At 46.2% G+C, this 21,957-nt stretch overlaps 1 long non-coding RNA gene across 2 annotated transcripts; it reads right to left on the bottom strand.

Annotated features, from left to right (window-relative positions):
- Window positions 1-228: 228 nt before the first annotated feature.
- Window positions 229-12,786, bottom strand: LOC144146065 (uncharacterized). 2 transcript variants are annotated; one of them, XR_013317653.1, is made up of 3 exons: window positions 12,533-12,786; window positions 10,833-10,952; window positions 229-9,106 (listed from the first exon to the last, which is right to left on the bottom strand). It is a non-coding gene; the product is annotated as an uncharacterized LOC144146065 (long non-coding RNA). The 2 variants fall into 2 exon arrangements; XR_013317652.1 differs by lacking the exon at window positions 12,533-12,786 and having other exon boundaries at window positions 10,833-11,212.
- Window positions 12,787-21,957: the final 9,171 nt, after the last annotated feature.

Genomic DNA, 21,957 nt, shown 5'->3' with positions numbered 1-21,957 from the left:
GTGGGACTGAACTTCTTGACTGTGGCTTGCTTGCTCACTGATGTGAGTTGAGACCCCTCATGTCACTAACTAAGATGCACAATTTTTTTTGCACAAAACATTAACAACTCTTAAAAACTTGCATACTACAACGACAATCATCAATGTCAGTTTGGACAAAAAAGGGAAAGAAATACTGACATTGGGCAGCATTACAAACACCCTGTATTTTTTGTGAAGACACAGAACTAAGCTGAAGAACGTTTACTAGAGCAGCAGCAGCAGCATAAAATGGACAGTGGTGTAACAACTGACAAAAAATAACCTACCTAAACCATTGGAATCAAAATCACGAGCGTAACAGTTCAAAATTGGGCTTGATGTCTTCATCTAGACTCCCATTGCTTTAGGCTCGCAATGGGTGCTGCCATTCACTGCGTGGAATAGCATTTCACATTATGGAAAATTCGGAGGGCTTATTTTACACATTACGGCACATCAAAACTTTCACCGCCAAGAAATTAGGTAAATCGTCGGTCAACAGTCCAGGAAACAGCTTTTCATGTCGACAGGAGCAAAATCCTCATAATGTTCTGTTTGAACAGAAGAGTGCATTCATACAGATGACCAGGGCTAAAATCTTCATGACAGAACATAACTGCAAATCACACAATGAAAACCAAAACATCTGTGCATTTAGATACTACAGCGAAACAAAAAATTGCATTAATAAGTCAATCATCAGGAATTGCACTACCTGGTACAGTAGCCTGTGCATTGTGCTGTTATGCCCATCGCTGGGTAGTCCCTAAATCATACTTCCAATAAATACACATGGTTTGCGGCGATTTTAGATGCCCACCACACAACATTTTTTGCACACCCGTTACACACCACACTAACCATGCGTTGCATCCTGGCTGTCTTAATGTTCGCCTTCTAACCAGTGGCATTGGATGCCTGCTACTCTTTTCACTGTTGCCTAGTATTGGCATTTCATTGCGGCCATTCCCATTCCATCCTCTTCTGTGTGGCTAAGGTGTTGTGCTGCTGGGCCCAAGGACATTGCAGGTTCGATTCCCAGCCACTTTTCTGACAGAGGCGAAAAGCAAAAACGCCCGTGTCTGCGAGATTTCGGCGCACGTTAAAGATCCCCCCTCTTGCCCCAGGTGGCAAAAATTAATCCAGAGCCTTCCACTACGGCGTGCCTCACCCACCTACTTCCCACACAATAAGGGAAACTGCTAGACATTGTTGTCTCAGCCAAACTGATGCACACGGCTTGCTGGAAAATGCCTATTCGAATGGCACAACTGACTGGCTCAGATTTGCTAGAGCTGCGCAGACAGCTACAATTTTGTCTAGCTGGGTGAGCCTCTCGTTGTGCTTCACAATCACAAGGTCAATTGGAATAGTGCTTGACAGGATTCGGTATCGTCCTCTAAGTAGCCCAATCACCCGTTCTACATGAATGCGGACATTAGCCAATTTTCGAGTTTTTTGGACGTCCCAAGCCGATAACTGCGATTTCCCCCTAGTGAAAGCCGGCATTTCTAGCTTGGCTGAGTAGATGCCAACAGCATCACCTATTGTGAATCCTCTGTCAGCCAACACTGTGTCACCTGGTACAAGGTTATTTAAGATGCCGCAAGACTCGGTAAGGCGCTTGTCGCTGGTCCGACCACCCCAACCCTCGGAAATGAAACTGACTGCACCTCGTGCTTTGCAGCGCAACGCCTTAGCCACTGAGACACCGCGGCGTGTTATATTTGCAGCATTGGTAAAACCATTTTGGAATACTGCAACTTGCCAAGGAATTTAGTCCTGTCAGTTTTACCTTGCAATCTGATTATACTCACATTTTTTTGCAGTTTGTTTTTAGTTGTAAATTAAGTGTATCAAGTCATTTTTTTTGCGTGTTTGCCATTCAGCAGAAGACTGCACTTACTGGGCACGTCTGGTATTGATGGTCATTTGTCCTCAACACATCCTGTATTTACAGATTTCTTTTCTGACTCCAACAACTGCATCGGTGAAGCAATTTTGTAAGCCTGCAGCTCGTCGTCTTGTTCAGTTGTTATTAACGTGCTATGTTACAGAAATCACATCAATCTCAATTATCTTTTTAGTTTAAGAGTGTGGCATTACTTTGTGTATTTACCAGAAAACTATTACCTGTCTGTATAATGCCTTTAAATCCCTATTTCTTTGAACTGTTTCAACACTTTTCTGTGTATGATACTGTCCAGTTGCTGTGATTTTTTTAACACGAGGAAAATGCAAATATCATTTTAAGCAGTGACATCACAAATGACATACTGTGTGCTGAATAAACTTTTTCTGTTGTTGCCCACTAACCTGTTGCCTACTAACAGCTTTGCAGGGTTTGCTTAAAGACCTACAAAAAAAATAAGTAGCAGATAGTGAATTTTCACTATTGTAAACGCGATACCCAGGACTCTGCTGGGAAAAACTCGTCATTGTGTACATAGAAGGGAACTTAGTATCTGGCACACAGCATCACTGAAAAGCAATTTACATGCCCATCATAGCTAAAACGTTAAAATTCACACTCACTGCTACATTGTAATTTTTTTTTATTCTAAGCATCCCCTTTTATTCATGCCCCTTGCACTTGCGATAGATGCACTTACGGTTGATGCACAAAGATTTGGAGTATTTAACATTCAATACACCTTTTATTAACATTAAATACACCTTTTATTAAAATGGGGTAGGAACTAAGAATTGAGCGAATGGGGCAGTAAAAATTGGAACAATTCATACGGTGAAAGGTGTTGGAGGGCCATAGACAGATGTGATGATAGTTCCAGGGTGCTTACTGCTCCTACCCTTGTTCTACTCTCCCCAAGTAGGAGCTGTGCAGTACGGTCTCCCACTGCTATTAACACTGCAACTTGGTGTGGCTGTGTGAGGACGCTGACATAGCATGTGTGCTAGGCCTGCTCCTTCCTGGCACCTGTGGCACTCTGCAGGGGGGGTGGGGGGACAGCTACTGTTACCTGTCCTGGGTAACAGTAGCTGTAGACAATTAAGCTCCGACACGAATTTGTCTGGAGGTGTCTCCAAACCACAGATTCCTGGGAGGGATACAGGCTCAGGTCAGCCGACAGTGGTTGGGGATATCCGTGTAGGACACTACTATGTTCCTGCCTGACAGTGAGATGAAGCCACCGTCCAGATTGACGTGCGCTAGGTCGGTGAAGCCGCAAGCGGCGTTGTGTGCGGATTCACTCCTGGCCATGCCAAAGAGGGCAGCGGTCCAGATTAGATGTAACTTGCCGGTTCGTTTTTCGGGGTCGAAGCCAAAAGTTAGAGGTACGGACACCTCTTCAGAGATCTGCTCTCGGGAGAAATTTAGGATTGCAGACTTGGAGGTTTTAATTAACAGCGATGCTGTTGAGCAAATCATTTCTGTATGGTGTCCGCAGCTTTTAAAATACTACGAAAATGCACACCATTCATGCTCGCGTGCCTTGATACGTGTGCATAGTTTGTCGCGGATAGTGGATAGGCCACAGATAGTTGGCATGGCCGAGGAAAGGAAGAGGCAAGTGTGCTTCGACAGGCTCGGCGTGCAAAGCATCTGCTAGAGATGATAAGTCATGCTTACAGGGCGGCACAAGAAAACGTCGACCAAAACGACTAGCTCACTCTGGCGTTGCTCAACGTAAGGTAATGAAATGCCATTCCGCCGACGTCAACCACGGCACCACGACAATAAAACTCAACTTTGTGTCCGTCAATGATCAAGTCTTGCACGTGAGCGCAAGCTTCCCTGAATTTTTTTACTGTTCTGATTTTTGTGAAGGCCACCATTGCCAGTGCAATGGCTGCTGCTTCATACACCACTGGGGTATGAAGCGGGCCAGAGGCAATGGAGTTTCCCTGGTTATTGACTACAGGAACTAATATTACGTCGAGACGAAAATAGTTGGCTGCGTCCCTGCAAACCACGTCCTCACATTTAGCTTAGCGTTTGCGCAGAGCTTGCGCCCTGGCCTATCGTCGCTCGTCGTTGTAATTGGGATGCGTTTCACGAGAAGAGGGGGAATGAGGATGCAATCTCCGCGTTGTTGGAATAGCTACTTGTAAAGTCGTGCTGCAAGGAAGGTTAATGTCCAATGTGCTTAAAATGCGACTCCTCGTTTGGCTGTTAGCTAAAGCTCATGCTGCCTTAACCTTTGTAGAAAGTGTACGTCTGAAACTGATCATGGTACGCAGAAAAAGAGTTTTCCTCCATGTTCAAGAACCTTTCCCATGCATGGAATGAGAGATAATAGCTGGAGAATTTCAATCGTAAGCTTTTTTTCAGGTTTAGGGATTAAAATATTTTTGGCTCTTTTCCACTTTTTCGGAATGTGGCCTCTATCCCAACACATATTGAGCTAATGAGTGAGGGCTTCCAAAAAGTCATAACCTAGATTACAAGTATTTGTTCCTGATGTCGTTTTGCCTAAAAGCACATTTTGTTTTGTGCAAAGGGCCGTAATGGCAGCCGCGTACCTTGCCCGAAGTAATGTTGAGGAGGGCATTATTCCGGCTCGAGTAGGGGGGCAGTACCTTGGCAGCACAGCTTGCAATATGAAGATCCTGAATAACCTTCAGTAGTTCTTTGTCCGTGCTACCAAACTGATAGGGAATGACACTTATACCATTGGGAGAGCAGGAGCACTCAAAAGCACTCTGAAAGTGCTCTCTCTTGAGCAGGCGTGTTTCAGTGGTCGAACAGAAGTAGGAGCACTGTCATCCAGTGGTAGTGCGAGACCACTTTCGGTGCTCTGAGAGCAGTTGGGAGCAGTTCGATCTGCTCCCGCTTGAAAAGTCGGAGTGAGCACAGTACGATACGAAGGAAGTCACATGACCTTTAACGTCATATCCTCCCCTTTGTGTGTGTGTGTGTGTGTGTGTGTGTGTGTGTGTGTGTGTGTGTGTGTGTGTGTGTGTGTGTGTGTGTGTGTTTTGCTCCCTTGTATCGGGGAGCGCGGCAGTATCCATCGTGCATTTGCAACTTTGTGGAATGGGCAGCGAGCCCTACGAGCATGCGAATGCTTCACACCGCCACACGTGCTTTGCCCGGCTTTGCTCACACATGCTTTTCCGCAGAGATTGCTGGGATGCCTAAAGGCTGGAATACGTGGAGCGAACTTGCACGACAAAGTTCGCGCGGCGTGAAATCTTTGAGCTACCGTACTTATCCAATTCTAATGTGCACCCGATTTTTCTGACAAAAAAACCAAAAAACTTACACCTCCGTTTGTAACGCGCACGGAACTTTATAACCCAGACAAACGAATGCGGGAGAAATGGGCGATTTATTCCCCAAAGTAATTTCGCTCATCTCACTCCTCGTCGCTTTCCGCTGACCAGAACATCTCGTCCTCGGTGCCGCCAAGAGCCTTCGCGATGCCACACTTCTGAACGAACATTCAACCATGGTCGATGGGATCGTGGCCCACGCCTCGCACGCCCATCCCGCGAGCTTCTCCAGAGCCGCACGCTTCAGCTGACCGCTCATTTTGAACGCGTGAGAGCCGCTGCTGCCATTGCTGTTATCAAGCGCCCAAGTGGAACAATTTGACGATTTGTGTGAACGCCGATAGAAAAGTCTAGGCGCATATGCTTCCTGCGTCCGAAAAATCGTTGCTAAAAGCTTTAGCGCCATCTTGACATGGTGATGGCGATGGGTGGGACGAAATTTCCGCTGTTTCGGTTTCGGTTTCGAATCCGATGCTAACGCGCATGTGATTTTTCGGCCTATTTTTCCGGAAAAAGGGCGCGCTTTAGAATCGGGTAATTATGGTACATGGAGCGACGACATGGCGCGCGCCGCCGCGCTTCCGCTGGGCTGCTCTAAATGAAAGCCCCTCCGCCGCGGCCCTGCCCATAGGAGGGGCTTTACTCTCACTGAACTCCATGCCCAGAATCGACGGTGCTGTTCAGTAAACATACCCAGTGAAGGATTGATTGATTGATTGATTATAGGGTTTTACGCGCCGACGCAACGCAGGCGATGAGGCACGCCGTAGTGGAGGGCTCCGGATTAATTTTGACCACCTGGGGTTCTTTAACGTGCGCCGAAATCTCGTACACACGGGCGTTTTTGCTTTTCGCCTCCATCAGAAAAGCGGCCGCCGCGGCCGGGAATCGAACCCGCGACCTCGTGCTCAGCAGCGCAACGCCTTAGCCACTGAGCCACCGCGGCGGGTCCCAGTGAAGGAGCTTCCCACTTTGGTTGTACATCATTTAACGATTCTGCGTGGGGCGGGGGTGTTTCTTCTACTGAAATATTCGTTCTCAGTTCTCAAAAACGCTAAAGGCTGGAGAGAGAGAGAGAGAGAGAAAAAAAACGAATGGCACCGGGGAGATTCGCACGAACGACTACAAGAACAAGTAGCCGGCAGTTTAACCTCTACTTCACCCCGAGAGATGGTGCATATGAGCAAAATAGCCTCTGTTACTGGTTTTTGTCGTATTTGAGACGCCCTCGTAGTGATACCGCCTGTTCCTCACTCGCCAATCTTGCAGACAGGCCTCATATTGCTGCTACTGCAAGTAATGTAGCCGGATCGCCCTTATTTACCTGATGAATGCTATCATGTATGCCCATACAGCCGGTCGGGACCGTGTTTTCCCCTCGTCGTTTTTTCCTCTCCCACCTGCTCTCCGGGTGCGTGCCGCACTCATGGCAGGTGCAGTGGCCCTGCTCCCGCGTGCCCCCAAGTGTTCTGTCACCTACTCCTCACTGCACGATGCCACTGCTCCTGTTCTCTCAATGGAATTCCCAATAGGTTGCATCAATGTATGGCTTGGCTCTTACCGAGATCGATTAAGCATCAGACGACGTTTCATGTCTTGGGTAGTTGCTTCTCACGGTGCAATCGCAAGCTGCATGCCAATTTTGTCGCAATAACTGAGTATTCTTCAATGTGTTGGTCAAGCCAATCCAGGCGACAAAACACGTTGCAACTGACTTTGTTCTTGCGGAGCTGCTGTTGCAAACCGCTCTTGGCCTCCCACATGTGGGGAAGCTGCAAGTCAACCTGGCATTGGTTCCCTGCTTCAAATGTATAATTAGTTGCCTGCTCAGCATCTCGGCCCAGTTGATCCGCCTTTGCCTTGATGTTAGTTATTTCTCAGATATGTGGACCAATCACCGAGTGTGAGGAATCCCGCTGCACCACTCAAAGCCCTTGAAATGCATCTCAGTAAATGAGGATAAGCGGGCCTACCAGACCTTCGTTTGATGTTGCCGGGTGGTTGCTGCCGAGATTCTCTTATGTGTTGCGTAAAGTGGTCTTCCTTTACGTGTGTTCTGTAAAAGTGAGGCAAGGCTGCTCACAATGCTGCTCATCACTGCTCACACTACTTCCGGTGCAAGTAGGATGCGTATGGTCAGTGGTAAGGGTGAGGCCTTCCTGTTGGGCATCAAGCCAAAGGTTTTTGCTTTTTAATGGTGTCATGCTTGCAATCCCCACTTAGTGTGATGTGCATTAAAATCACCGACAATGAGTAATGTGTCGAAATGGAAAATTTCAAGAGTTTTCTAAAAAAGCTTGGTCAATTTGGAGGTGTTGCGAGAAGGGCTCCATACGTTTAGGAGAAACATGCCGGTCAGCCATGTTTTGCATTTAGTAATTAATTCGATGCAACAATACTCGCATCCCGGCCGGCAAATTTCACTTCTTTTCACAGACGCAGAAGTTTTGACGCCTCCGAACGCTCCAAGTTCTACACCGTGTTTGCCAATTGAAAAGACTTTCCACACTGATGAGTTCTACACTGTTTGTTGATTAGTACACACATACCCTTAAGTCACTGACCAAAGAACTGAAGCGCATGAAAAATTCCTTGCCGGCCTGACCCCTGACCCGACAGGCACAGTCAGCCCTGTGCGGCAGCAGCGGCTCACCATTGTTTGCATTGCTGGATGTAAACAAACCTTTCCTTTGCAGCTACGTCAGCTGACTCCTTAGCCATGATTGGCTATCCGGTTTTGCATTGCCGAGGCGCAACGAGGGGATTCAGTCCTAGAGCGATCTTGTCCTCCCTCGCAAAGCGAGAAAAAGCGATGCCTGGCTCATCACTTGCGACGTCACGCAATGTGCCAAGTCGCCAGTGGGAATGTGCCTTTAGACGATTGGTGAGCACTTTGGAACTGTCCGCTGACGGAGGCCAGACGCACGTGCAGTCGATTTTATGGGGCCCATTCCCCTTCACGCAGCGTCCTCAAAGAACCGGTGATGCAAATGTTGAGACCGGTGATTTCAGCACCAATCTTATCTTCAAATTGCACTAACATGGCTTTGAATGTCGCACGAGGGTTTCCATGATCTGTTCTCCAAAATTTTGAAGCACACCTTCCGTAACGTACTAATCATCCGACCCCGAAGCAAGGGGGGTTTGCCAAGGCCAATTTTCTTGTCCCAGTGTTTTAACTGAGTAGAGCCAGATGGAAAATTGTCCATTGCATCTGCGGACCCAATTTCTGAGGACCCCAAGGTCGGTAACCTACTGTGGCTGGAGTCAACGATGGCCTGAGATGCTGGTCTGACGTTTTGGAAGAGGCGGGGTTGACAGTGGTGTCGACTCCCTTAAGTTCAGTTAGGGCTGCTTTTAGAACTTTTTTTTCCAACGATAATGGACTGAAGCATGTGATGGATTTTGTTAATTTCTGAGCATGAATCGGAATGTCTGCCGTGAGTGTATTGACTCTGGGGGACCATGTGTCTCTGAGTGTGTTTGCCGTGGGAGACCGTAGCTGCCCAGCTCACCTTGTTGTTTAGGTTGATTCTGTTCAGGGCCGTACCCAGAGGGGGGGTTTGGGGGTTCGAACCCCTCCCGAAATCTTTTCCAGGCAGCACGTAACCAATGCTTACTGTTGCTTTCAGCAAAACTACCCCCTTCCCAAAATTCATAACCCCCCCCCGAAAAAAATTTCTGGGTACGGCCCTGATTCTGTTGGCATGGATATGGCCGCCTGTCCTCGATGGTTTTGGCCCTCAGTGCTCGACAGCTGACGACGCAACGTCCAGCGCACACAATCCCAGCTCCGGGTGGAGTCGTCCTTGGTCGCCGGTCCACAGCTTGCATTCCCTTGGCTTTGCTGCAACCAAGGAAAGGAGCCCAAATGGTCACTCTCCCCAGATGACGCCCTAAAGAATTTTTTGATTGATTGATTGTGGGGGTTTAACGCGCCGACGCAACGCAGGCGATGAGGCGCGCCGTAGTGGAGGGCTCCGGATTAATTTGGACCACCTGGGGATCTTTAACGTGCGCCGAAATCTCGTACACACGGGCGTTTTTGCTTTTCGCCTCCATCAGAAAAGCGGCCGCCGCGGCCGGGAATCGAACCCGCGACCTCGTGCTCAGCAGCGCAACGCCTTAGCCACTGAGCCACCACGGCGGGTGTAAAGAATTTTTTACTGCTCCTTTCTATTGTCCTCGTCCTTCACGAATAGTCACAATCTGCGCATAGAGTGTAAATCCCGAAGTGCTAGGACTTCATTTTAATGAAGCCTGTCGCGTGCTTAAGCTCCCAATCAGAGGTCAAGAAAAAAACGTTCAATGCATTACTGACCGCTAATCGCTAAAACGCTTCAACAAGGCCAAAGCCACATGTAGCCAAAGCAACAAGCACGAAATGAACATCGTACTGTTAAACTAGGCCGTACAGCCAGTGTCTTCTTGGCAAGAGGCACTTATTCATGTGGCAGCATGTAATGCCTTTCAGCTGCTGCTTGCATCAATCTAGAGTTTTGCTCCCGTGAGTACACCCCATTGTTTTTCTCAACAGCTGCGTAGTTTAATTTGACCCAATGCAAGTGCAGTTACTAATACGCCTGCAGTGCACTGGCCTTGAATGCAGGATCACACATGCTTGGTGCATTGCTACCGTGGTATGCTGCACGTATCAACTCGACTCAACAGTGTGTCACCTGACAACCTCCAAATGCACACCTGAAACACCTCCTTTAGTTCTTTCCAGGGTGCTCATTCTTCACAGTCCATCAACTGTTGGTACAGCCAGAAATACTTTTAGGGGTTGGGGGTGTATGGAGGTATGGGAGAATGGAAGGAGCCTTGCCAAAATGAATGCTAGCACTTGCTTATGTGCAGCATAGTAAAATGTTTGGGGGAGGGGGTTCAAAACTCCTTCGCGCTGTACCTGGAGAATCCTATCGGCCATCTGGGAGGCCATCACTGATGTGTTGCTGGGGCATTCTTGGCTCGTTTCTCTCTCACAAAGGTGGGCACATGGCAGAGTTATTTGTGCACTTGACAGCACCTGAGGATTCACAAGGATTGTCAGCTGCTGATAATGGCTGAGCTGTTGGGTTGACCTTTTTTCTGTGCAGCTTAGCAAAGGGGTCAGCCTCGCGTAGGATGTTTACTAGCACTGATGAGAGGCTGAAAGTTGGGACGTAAAGAGTAGTCAGGCAGTGGATGTTCACACGTACTATTTAAAGAATTGGCCATCATATGGCTTATGTGAAGACTATGACATGCTTTTCATTAGGTCCAGCCCCTTTAAGGGACCGTGGCACACCATCTTGCATTCGGGACAGACGCAAACACCCACACATCAAAACGTTCGACAAGTACTCCTGTAATGATGCCAGCATTTACGGAGGTGAAGGATAAAAAAATCTAAAATGAAGTTTGCCTTGGATGTGCAGTGTCCCTTTGGCACTGCACATTTTTATACGTTTCAATACGAAAATGCATAATCAACATAAAGAAAAGTTGTACAACTGAAACTGAAAAGCAACACAGGCTGCATAAACTTTACCTTCTTAAGAGAAGCAAAAATAGGCCAGAAACATGCATACGCTATTCCAAGTTTTTTCTGCAGCCTTGTGTGCCTAGTGGTGGCTGGATGGCTTTTTGTTGACTTCGCCGGACTGGGGGAGTGGCTGTTGAGAGCCAGTGGTTGATCTCATGCTTCAGACCTGCAAGAGTGAGTAGTAACATGTGAACTTAAACATGCTGCGATGCACAGTTTTACAACAGTCAGTTCACCAGTGACCACATAAAGTTGAAAACGGCTTGTGCTTGCTTTGTAGAAGGTTTGTACGAACACTTTGATTGACTATGAGGTTTAACACACTGACAATACACAGGCGATGAGGCACACCGTAGTGAGGGACTAAGGTTAATTTTGACCACTTGGGGATGTTTTAACGTGTGCCGAAATCTCGAACATGGGCATTTCTGCTTTTCGCCTCCATTAGAAAAGCGGCAACTGTGGCCAGTTGCCGCTTTTCAAATATGAAGTCTGGACTAGAAGGTATGCAGGCAACGTTTAACAAATATACATATGTGCAGACGCAAGGATGGTGAAAACAGAGCCTGCAAGCATATGAATAGTCTGCTTGCCGGTTGGGAAGGTTGGTTGCTTAAAAAAAGAATTGTGCATAAAATAACCTGCTAGATACCATGTGTGCCCAAGGCATTGCTTAAAAATCAACTCGCCATTCCATGTAATAAATGCAGCTATGTAGTAAAAGCACAGAGGGGAGGGAGGAATAACCGGGTGTTTTAAGGTGCACAGTAAAAATAGCGCAGTTAAAAGGAACGAGCCAAAGATGGAACTAGCGTTACTCCGCTTTGTTCACTAATTAAAACGCCCAATTTTTTTTCATTCCTCAAATTAAAGGTACTTCCTGTCTCGTCGGCTGACGAGTGACGATGAAAGCGACCACACCGACCGGTTGCTGGAACTCGAAGAGAAATAAACCCCCCGGTCCCCGATGGCGCGGCGGCGCAGGCGTGGAACACGATAGCTCACGCGTCACACATCCGGCGGGTCCGGTAACGCGAACCGCCGCCCGAGCGAGCGTGAGAAACGCACCTTCAGCGCGCCGTGAAATGCGCGTCCACTACACTTCCGAAATCTGGGTCCTAGTAATTTTTCTGCGTCAAGACTTGCGCATTGAATCTACACGGCACCAGCGGAACGGGTTGGTAACTGCAACAGCAGATTTTCTCTGGAATTGGAGTCTGAAGAAAATCTCAGTGATGTCAGTGATTGTCAGTGTCAGTGATTGCCGCGATTTAAATAAAAAACAAGAGCGCGCCTGTTTTTTATCCCTCGTACGAACAACCGACAAGGCATCCAGCGTGCGACCGCGACTGGTGACTGCGAAGCTGATGGTGGCGCATTGCTGCCTGCCTAAGTTTTCATTCCAATTTATTTGAAAACACGTTGGCACACGGGGGCGTGCACGAGTAGGTAGAGCGGTAAAAACGTTAGAGCCCACGTATGCGTGCGACTGCGTCGCGATAAGTCACGCGTATTCTCGCGGAAAAGCGATCGCCCGAAGGCATATGCAGAAAATGTTGCCGTACGGAAGCCAAACTCGAGGGATTTGTTCAAAGGGCGCTTGCGATCCGTCAGCGCTCGGGTTACAGCACGGCTCGGGAAGCGGCCTCGCATTCGCTACCATCGCTAAATCGGCGTACGCGTGAAACAGCTCTCCAAAGAAATTATTCGGTTTTTGTAATCAACCATGTATTAGAGGGAACTTACCAGACAAAGTCGTGGATACGGTGCGGGTGCACATGCGTCGGCATCCACGGCGGCAGCCAACTGCAGTGTCGGACTTTTGCGCGCCGTTCCGGCCGTTCGCTGCCGCGGTTTCATCCTCCGGTGATGCGAAGTTATCGATGGCAGGTAGAGCGCCACCACGTAATGTGAATGCGATTAATAATATATCTCTTGACGCCACTACCGATAATTGGGTTGAAACGCGGCAGACGACAAACGGGACACCGGTGTTTTTTTTTTTTTTCTCGAGATGTGGGCGCACAGCGCATGCGCTAGCACAGTGGCCACAGACATGGCGGCTTTCAGTGTGGCCAAGCGAAGAAAATCGCCCGCTAAACTTTTGAATGAATACCGTCTATACGTTCCCATTCTGCAGTATGATTCTAATCTTGTACATTGCTATTTTGAATCAGAAGTGGTTTTCTTTGGGTGGCAATTCCTTTTTCCTAAAAAGTGTAGTTCTCACTGTAAACAGCACCAGGCAGCAAAAAAAGGATATCAGTTCGAACTGAGGAGGAAAAAGGTTCGCGTCAATTTATAAGGCTATGTCAAAGACTACGACAGCTTCTGTGTGTCGTGTGGTTCCAGTTGGGCTAACAAGTGATTTGCAAAAGAATTGGACACCACTTCACCCTGTATGGTCGCATACAGTTCTGCACCATCTGCCCCAATTTTCTGTGACTGGCAATAAAAACTGGCTGCTTCAAAATAATATAAAGAAATTTCTTAGCCACATTCACATTGAGGCAAAAAGTATTGTGCAGCCATTTCGTGTAATAAGAGTTGGTATGGAAAATCATGCTCAATAAGGTTTTCCAGAAAGTTGGTTTCAAGAATTGAAATTGGGCCAGTAGGACAAAAATAACACAAAATGAAGAAACAACGCAACAAAGGTCCTGGGTTTTGCGATGTATATTTTTTTGCTCTTTTTTCTATCATGTATAGAAGGAACACAGCCGTATTGCTAATTATATTGCACCTTTGGTTTTACAGGTCACCCAGAAAGGACAACACCAAGTGAAGCTGAGGATATGGTGTAATAAAAATTTAATTTATATTGTAAAACATTGGCAGTGTTAATGTCTTCTTGAAAGTGTAAGAAACAACAGCCTTTCTTGGACCTTCTGCATGGAGACTTATTTTTGGATAACCTGAAAACAATTTAAAATAGTTAACTCGTTTCTTCTTGTCTTCTTTTTCTTTTAGGGTGGAGGGTTCTTTTTTCAGGTTGTTTTGAGTTGACTGTTTTTCACGATTGATTCAGTTATTTAAGCATTCTGGAGTAGACATATTCTCATTACAACTGAGCAGACGTCGCCTGACGTTTACCCTGCTAAGCGTCACGCGTGCACCCTGCATGCTCACCATGAGCACGGACGAGTTGCAGTGTATGAATGAAGATAGCACATAATTCTTTTATCAGCATGTAACCACCTAAGAGTCACATACTGGAGCAAAATCATGGGCATCTTATGTGCATAGAAATAATAGCAGTTGCCCTGCCAGTTGGAAAACATGCAATTCAAACAACGCTGATGCTAATCAATATATTTCCTTCTGCTTAGAAATGGCCTCTTTCCTGTATTTTCTAGTTTATAAATATATAATGACGCTTGGCTGCAGCAGCTCTGATAAACTAGAAAGTGTCAACAATGAAGAGATGGGCATTGCTTCCACATAATTTACAGATATTTTTTTTTTACCATTCGTCATGTGAAATTTCCTAGGCGAGTCTTTGGATCTTGGTAAGAAACTGTTACAATGCAAAAAGTAAAACGTGGTGGACAAATGGCACTGCTAGCACGTGACTTTATGTACGTGAAAGAATGCAAGATAAAAGTTCTATACATCTTCCTGTGTCTGCATGTTGAAAGCCTTTATTTACCAAAAGAAGACCGAGTGGGAGGAGGGTGTGAAACTTTAAAAGGTCACACTGCAAAATAATGTGTCCTAAGCGTTTCTTAAACACTATGGATGAGCTGCTTTACATCAGAAGCGTTTCTTACTATCACATTTAGCCCCGGTGACTTTCTTGCACAGCTTAAGCGTCATGCGGAAAAGCCAACTTTAACAGCTCGAGGCGAGGAATACAAACACATATGAGCACAGGTGCATGTTCTACAGTTTGTACTCAGGAGTTCCTGTAGAACATGCTTTAGTTAACTGCTGCGTAGTCAATTAAAACTGGTGTTTTGTGCACCGCCGAAACCACAACGCGCTAAGAGGTACGGGGCAGCGTTGTAGACATCTCACTCAGGGATCTTTAGTGTTGATCGAAACATCGGGTACGCACAGTTATTTTTTGCCTTCATCGTAAATTCAACGCAGCCTTGGCTGCCGGGAATCGAACCCGAGACATTGTACCCCCTGCAGCCATGAGATACATTGCGAGATCTGAGCAATCTGGCGCCTGATAAATCTTATTAAGGCGAAAAAAGCCGCCGTGGGATATTATTTAGAGAGTTGGCAATACCCAGGAATGAACAGCTTCGGGCTACACATACTTGCTTACTCAAAACTCAATATTAAAATAAATAAAAAATGACGCGGCCGGCCCGACCCAACATACGATATGTTGATCAACACCGTATTAACCGTATGTTGTGCACCGGCTGCCCGCGTAATTTCTTTTCCTGCCTCGATTAAAAGCTCAAATGCGTCGTAAACGGCCCTGTGGGCAGCCATAATCTATTTCACGCCCATGACTACAGCGCAAACTTCGCCGTGACCGAAACCGTACGGAGGTCGCGTCAGCCCGCCACCAAGCAAGCTCGGGAGCGTTTCTGACAGCGCCTCATAGATGGCGCTATGTGGGTAGTGCGTATAGCGATTTCCGGTGGGACTTCACTACGTAGTACATATAGCATCGTCAAAAATATAATGCAAAGGTACTGACTACAGTGACGGGGCCCCGTCAGTGCCGTCACTTTAAAAGAATCACTACAGTAATGCAAATATCTACAAAGCATGTCTATGACGTCACGGTGACTATATTAGTAGACATTACACAGATTAAAAATAAATCTTGAATATTGTAATATTAGTTACAGCCAGAAATACAGCCATTGTCGATTGCATTTTTCTAGGTTTTCAAGAAGTGTTCGATTCAGTTTCCCATCAATTTCTTTTGTTAAAACTTCGTGCTCTTAACATAGAAAGCAGCTTACTCAAGTGGATAGTGTTTTTTGTCTAACCGAACACAATATGTAAGTGCTAACAATTGTAACTCACCGTTGCAACACGTAACATCTGGGGTGCCGCAAGGTTCTGTGTTAGGTCCCTTACTCTTCCTAATTTGTATTAATGACCTTTCTAACATTATTTCTTCTACAATTAGACTTTTTGCTGATGATTGCGTGATTTATCGTGAAATAACTAGCCCGGAAGATTCCGTCTTTATCTAACGTGACATTAATACTGTATCTTCTTGGTGCAATAATTGGCTGATGCAACTTAACGTTAACAAATGTAAAATAATGAGTTTCTTCTGGCGTTAAAGGAGCCATGAAGAGAAAACACAAGTTTGGTTCATTCAAAAGATTTTCTCGTTAGAATCATACTGACACCACTTTTAACGTAAACTTCGCTCAAATAAGCTACATAATTAGGAAAAACGGGAATGGTCATGCGACCCACCAGCTCATTTCCCGCAACAGAACCTGTGATGTCACATGAGCTAAGCTCTGCGATTGGCGGAGGCTGGCAGAAGCAGACGCAAATAAGGTAGAGCTTACAAACTAGACGAACGAGCGATTTGCGCTTAAATTTAGGGCACATTCTTTACAAAGCAATAAGAATGATGCGACAAACAGTGGAAGTTACGAAAGCACATGTAAACATAGAAGTACTGATGCGTTCTGCTGTTCGTACTGCGCACAGCATGCTTGGTTTAGCTGCACAGCACTGCGGGGCTTGGGGTTGTCTCAGACGACACTGGCCGATTGACGCAAGCAACGGTGTCTTACGTGACCCCATTTGTCGAGCGAGCACTGTTTCAGGGAACGAATATTTTCTCCCAGAACAAAAACAAGCCAGATTTAAATGCGGGCAAAAACAAACCAAACGATTGCCACGGGATGGTGGCGCCATCTAGGTTACGGAACGTAAAGAAACGCGGGAACAAACCAACACCGCTGTGCAGGGTGGAGACAACCTTTGAACGGTCCCGTGCCGCGGCAATTGGGCCAACGGGCTCAACGCGTTATTCTTTTCGTTTCCCACGAGACCTAGCAACGCGAAACAGACAATATGATTCAAACTTCCTCAGTACACCGCGTTGCGGCGATAATTTTAGCGCGGTTTTGACACAATGACTTGCTTCGGCGGCGAGCGAGCAACCTAAAATGGCGGCGCCAGCGTATACGTGTCTCTACCCTGTACGGCGGATGCGTGAATGAAGGTACTCTAGGCTGCAGAGCGGTCGTTTCCTGTGATGTCACTTGGGAACACGAAAACGCACGATTGAGCGGGAAAATCAAAATTTTAACCTGAATTGTTTAATTTCTCAGTGAATAAAGCACCGTTTGCATCCGGACAAGCGCTGGGGGCACTATAAAACACGAAATCTTTCGAATAAAACCAACTTGCATTTTCTCTTCATGGCTCCTTTAAGCAGTATAACCCTTCTGAGCTATTTCCGTACGAACTTAACAATGTACATTTATCTTCTGCCTCTTCTTATAAATACCTTGGCGCCCACATTACCACTAATCTGCAACGGCATGAGCATATTATGTTGCCAATAATGCTAACCGCTCTTGCGCCGTAATTTTGCTCTTGCTCCAGTGTCTTTAAAACTCTTACTATATAAAACCCTTGTTAGATCTAAATTAGAGTATGCATAATCGATTTGGGACCCTCATATGGTGATGTTGTCTTCATCCTTGGAAGCCATTCAGAACCGGGCTGCTCGATTCATTGTCACAAACTACTCACGAACCGCTAGCATCACGTCGATTAAATCTTCTCTTAAACTCAATGACCTTGCTGCTTGAAGGAAAATTGCGCGCTTGTGCCTCTTTCATAAGATTTACTTTACTAACCCCATTCTAAAACAGGCTCTCATTTCTGCTCCATCCTTTCAACTCCGCACGAAACGATCGCAGGTTCAAGGTAAGGGTTCCTCAGTGTCGCGCAAACCCCTACTTTCACTCGTTCATTCCCAAGACCTGTGACGACTGGAACCACCTCCCCGCCTCCATCGACAGCATTCCGCATCCTACATCATTCAAAACGGCTGTAACTAATATTGTATGAAATGTAACCACTCCTCTCTGTAATGCCTTCGGGCTTTGAGAGTATTTTAATAAATAAATAAATATGGAATACTACTGCAATATTTGCAGTTTTATGCAATTACGCAATTTTTTTGTTAACGGACGTCACTTCTGTGGGGCGCAGCAGCCAGTTCGGAGGGAATCCGCTCGGAAGTATAGTGCCTATCGGAAGCCCCGGGTTGCACCAGACGCAGCCAAAAATGATCAAACAGTAAATACACAAGGTAGGTACCTCCCCCCCCCCCCCCCCCACACACACACACAAAAAAAAACTTTGGCACATTATTAGCATTTCTACTATTTTGGCACGAAAAAATAACTAGCCCCTCGGAGACTGCCGTGACGCACGCCTGCCCGCTGCTTCACGAAGCGAAAAAGCGCTGGGACGGGGCACACGAGCGCCACCTCGTGGGGTTGGCACTAAGTGCCTCACTCGGAGGCCTTTTTCCACTACCCAAGTATTCTAGTTTACTATTACGTCATCGCAAGCCGCCGAGCCAACAAATAGTTCTGTCTCGTCGGGGTAATAACTTATGTTAGCGTGAGCGAACATGCTCAGTATTTTTGGACTTGCTTCTACAAGAACTATACAGTATATTTCTGACACGAACAAAAACACTTTGAAATCCATCTCAGGGCCCCTTTAAACAGCACGTGTCGACATCCGTGGTCGCAGGCGCCTGACTGCAGCACCGGCCTCTTGCGCGTCGTGCCGTTTTCGTTCGCAGCCGCAGTTTCATTTACTGGTTACGCGAAGTTCTCGAGGGCAAGGAGAGCGCCACCACGTAAGTTGAGTGCGATTAATAAATCTGGTAATCAGGTTAAAACGGTGCAGCCGATGTGCCCTGGTGGTTTCTTTTTTTCTGCAAGGTGTGGGCCCAATGAGTAGGCACAGACATGGCGGATTCCAGTGTTGCCAAGCGAAGAAATAGCCCTGTAAACTTTTCAGTTAGGGTGCCTGGATGTTCCTCCTCACCCAGGGGCGGGCAAGGAGGAACATCGAGGCACCGTATGGTGCCTCGAGCCCCAAAATGCAGTCCATTATTTGTGGAAGATTCTTCACGGCTTTTGTGATCCATTTATTAGATCAGTCATGGTCGGTGAGATGGTAGTCCTGGAGAGCTGAATCACTGTTCCAGAGGAGGCTGGAACTAATGCTATTGGTCCACTCCTGCCCAGGCTTTGGTTGCGACGTCGGTGTCCCGGCAGCATCCAGTACCATCCTGGTGCCTTTTCCTTGTTCTTTGGTCCACCTCCTTTCCATCTTGAGCTCTGCGTTTAAATACTCGCCTCACGTCTTTGCGGCACCTCCTGACTGGGCTCTAGCCTGTGCCTGCTACTGAAAAGAAGTTTGGTGCGAAACGAGGGTATTACCGGGCACATAACTCCTGTTGTGGGGCTTTCAGGGCCTTACTGATGGCGTCCAGTGTGGCTACGTAGCGCACTGCAGGAAAGCAGACTTTACACAGTGGGTTTCACAAAACGACGATAAGCTAAAGCGCATCAAGCAAATCAAGAAAAAACGCTTCCTGTGGTCACAATGGAACCACTGTCGCTTGCATTATGAAACCATTGTCTGTCAGATTGCGCCATTGTGACACGGTTGAAGCAGTTTAGATTTTGGACTTTTGACTCAGGCTGCAAAAGTGACAGCTTTGAGTTAAAAAGGAGAATTTGACTTTTTCGTAGACAGCTCAATAAAAGACCCCCAGAAGCAAAGATTGAGGTGTTTATACCGTACTACTCTGGAGTGCCAGTGGCAAAATGGCCTGGATGAACCTTTTAAACTTTGTTAGGAAATCAGTGAAGATCAATCGCCCTTTCACGGTGCGGTGCTACATGAATGGTCCGTCCTCTCTCTCTACATAAATAGTCCATTTTTAGGCACTAGATTCAAATTTCATGTCTTCGTCTTCTTTTTAAGGGCTTTTAGCACCTCCCCTTTAAGGGTGATTGACCTTGACTTGTGACAGCCACGCAGCAGTTTTTTTTTTTTTCATTTGTAACAGCATGCCAGTTTGCAGCCCCACTTCCCATTTGGTGCCTCCTACTTAGTACTGTGAGGTACAGACTGCTGGATGGTGGTAGTGTCGCCAGCAAACGTTCCTCTTGTTCCCACATTCCTATGTATCTACACCACCCAGCTCCATATGTCTGGTGACAGGAAAGAACAGTGGCTACTAAGAATCCCAACCCTTCAGTTTGTCCATTTGCCTCATTGTCCGTCCCCATTTGGCTGTGTGGGAAGGTTCAAAAGCAACTGCTGTGCTGCTCAATTGCTCACTCTCCTGTACAGTCCCACAGTGCCTCTCCACGCTTTCCTTCTCTGCAACACGTATGCGCAAATCTGTGGCTGTTGTCAGTTTCATTACTACTTTGGGACTCTTCGCTCTTAATTGTTTTTTCATGTATTCATTAATTACCATAACTACAGGTTAAAAACGCACCGCTTTGTCTTCGACAACAATGGTTAACGCGATTCCTTGATTGAGCTTGGACGTTGACTCGTTGAGCTATCACTGACTCGCGCTCAGTTTGGACTTTCCATCGCGGTGGCTTTGACTTTGACCATTTACCATTTCATTTTGCATAAAGAAAGCTTTGCATAAAGAAGGCTTGCTGGGGCCTTTGAAACGAAGGCCCCAGCAAGCCTTACGTACCCGCCTGTACCTTTTATTAGCTCCCAATGTCTTGAATGTAAAGTTTTTCTACACATACTCAGATGGCTGGATTTATTTATTGTTAGGTGTGTACAAAATAAATTTTCTGAGTGTGTAATAAAGCAGCTAGTTGTAGGAAACAAAATCCACGTCTTTTGAGGGCTCCCAAATATGTATGTAACCGGGCCCATTTGATGTTTATTTCAATGGCTTAAAAGGCAACAACCAAGCTTTTCAATTAAAAGAAGCAATTCATTCAAAATGGTATATGCAAGTTGTGCAAACCAAACCTAAGATTCACAGGCAGCATCCCAATGATTAACTTTCATATAAGAATAAACACTGTGTTAGTTTGAAAGCAGCAAGATTATAATTTGGAAGAGAATTAGCCATCGGAACTATGAATAGGCACAAACAAACATGGTGGGGATCAAACATGGCTGTTGCGAGTAGTGGTAGTCGCTTTGTCGATTGGTACACAAGCATTCAGTATGTGCAAAACACCCTCACTGGAGAATTCAGCTAGTAAAATGATGAATAGAAGTGCAGCCAACCAATACAAATACCTTTGACCAAAGCGTCGCTACAGATTCTGTGCAACGTATGAAGCAGGAACCAAACATCAAATAAATGAAATATACTAATTTCCAAATAATAGGTGGCGGTAGGCATTTTTGGTAGGCAATAGGTGGTGGTGGGCAATAAAAAAATGAAAAATAAAAAAAAACCTTTTGAGCCAACTGGCTCACCTATTTCTGCTTGCACTACCATTTCAATCTCGACAAAGGTTTAGCCCACATCTCTTTTTTGCAATGCACGATTTCAATAAGTTCGATTCATTTCAAACCCTGGTTATTTGATTGCTTTCAAGGTGTCAAGAGAACATTGGTGCTACATTCCTTCATTCACGCTTTCCGCATTATGACTTAGTTCGTGCATACTGCGTAGTCAAGTTTAAGACTGCAGTGGGCTTTGTCCCATGGTTCTCTGATGAGGTAAAGTCGGCAAAGACGTTGAAGACATGCAAAAATCGTGCAAAACACCATGTATTAGGCAGCTAAACAAATGTGCCTACGCAGGTTGGCAGACAGAATTCAGGTATTACGCTGGTGTGCTTTCTGCCTGCCAGCAGAAAAAAAATAACAAAAACAGCCTAACTAAAAATAAACAATGAACAGACACTATTTTAAAAAAATATGCAGCTGTATGCTACAAGAAAAATACATGAAGGCACAACAGCTGATTTGGAGACGAGAACATCACGCTGACAACCATTATTAAACAATGAACAGACACTTTATTTTTAAAAAAATATGCAACTGTATGCTACAAGAAAAATACACGAAGGCACAACAGCTGATTTGGCGACGAGAACATCACGCTGACAACCATTATTGCTCCTTAAGTACCGGCATGTGTTCCCGCAATAACGTCCTGCAAGTGTTCCCACAACAACATATGAGTGCCTCTG

The sequence above is a fragment of the Haemaphysalis longicornis genome, unplaced genomic scaffold (genome assembly GCF_048455015.1).
Source record: "Haemaphysalis longicornis isolate Haplotype H1 unplaced genomic scaffold, Haemaphysalis longicornis Haplotype H1 scaffold_7, whole genome shotgun sequence".
Lineage (NCBI taxonomy): Eukaryota > Metazoa > Arthropoda > Arachnida > Ixodida > Ixodidae > Haemaphysalis > Haemaphysalis longicornis.
The sequence above is the reverse complement of the archived record's forward strand: the minus strand, read 5'-3'. Positions and strand labels throughout refer to the sequence as shown.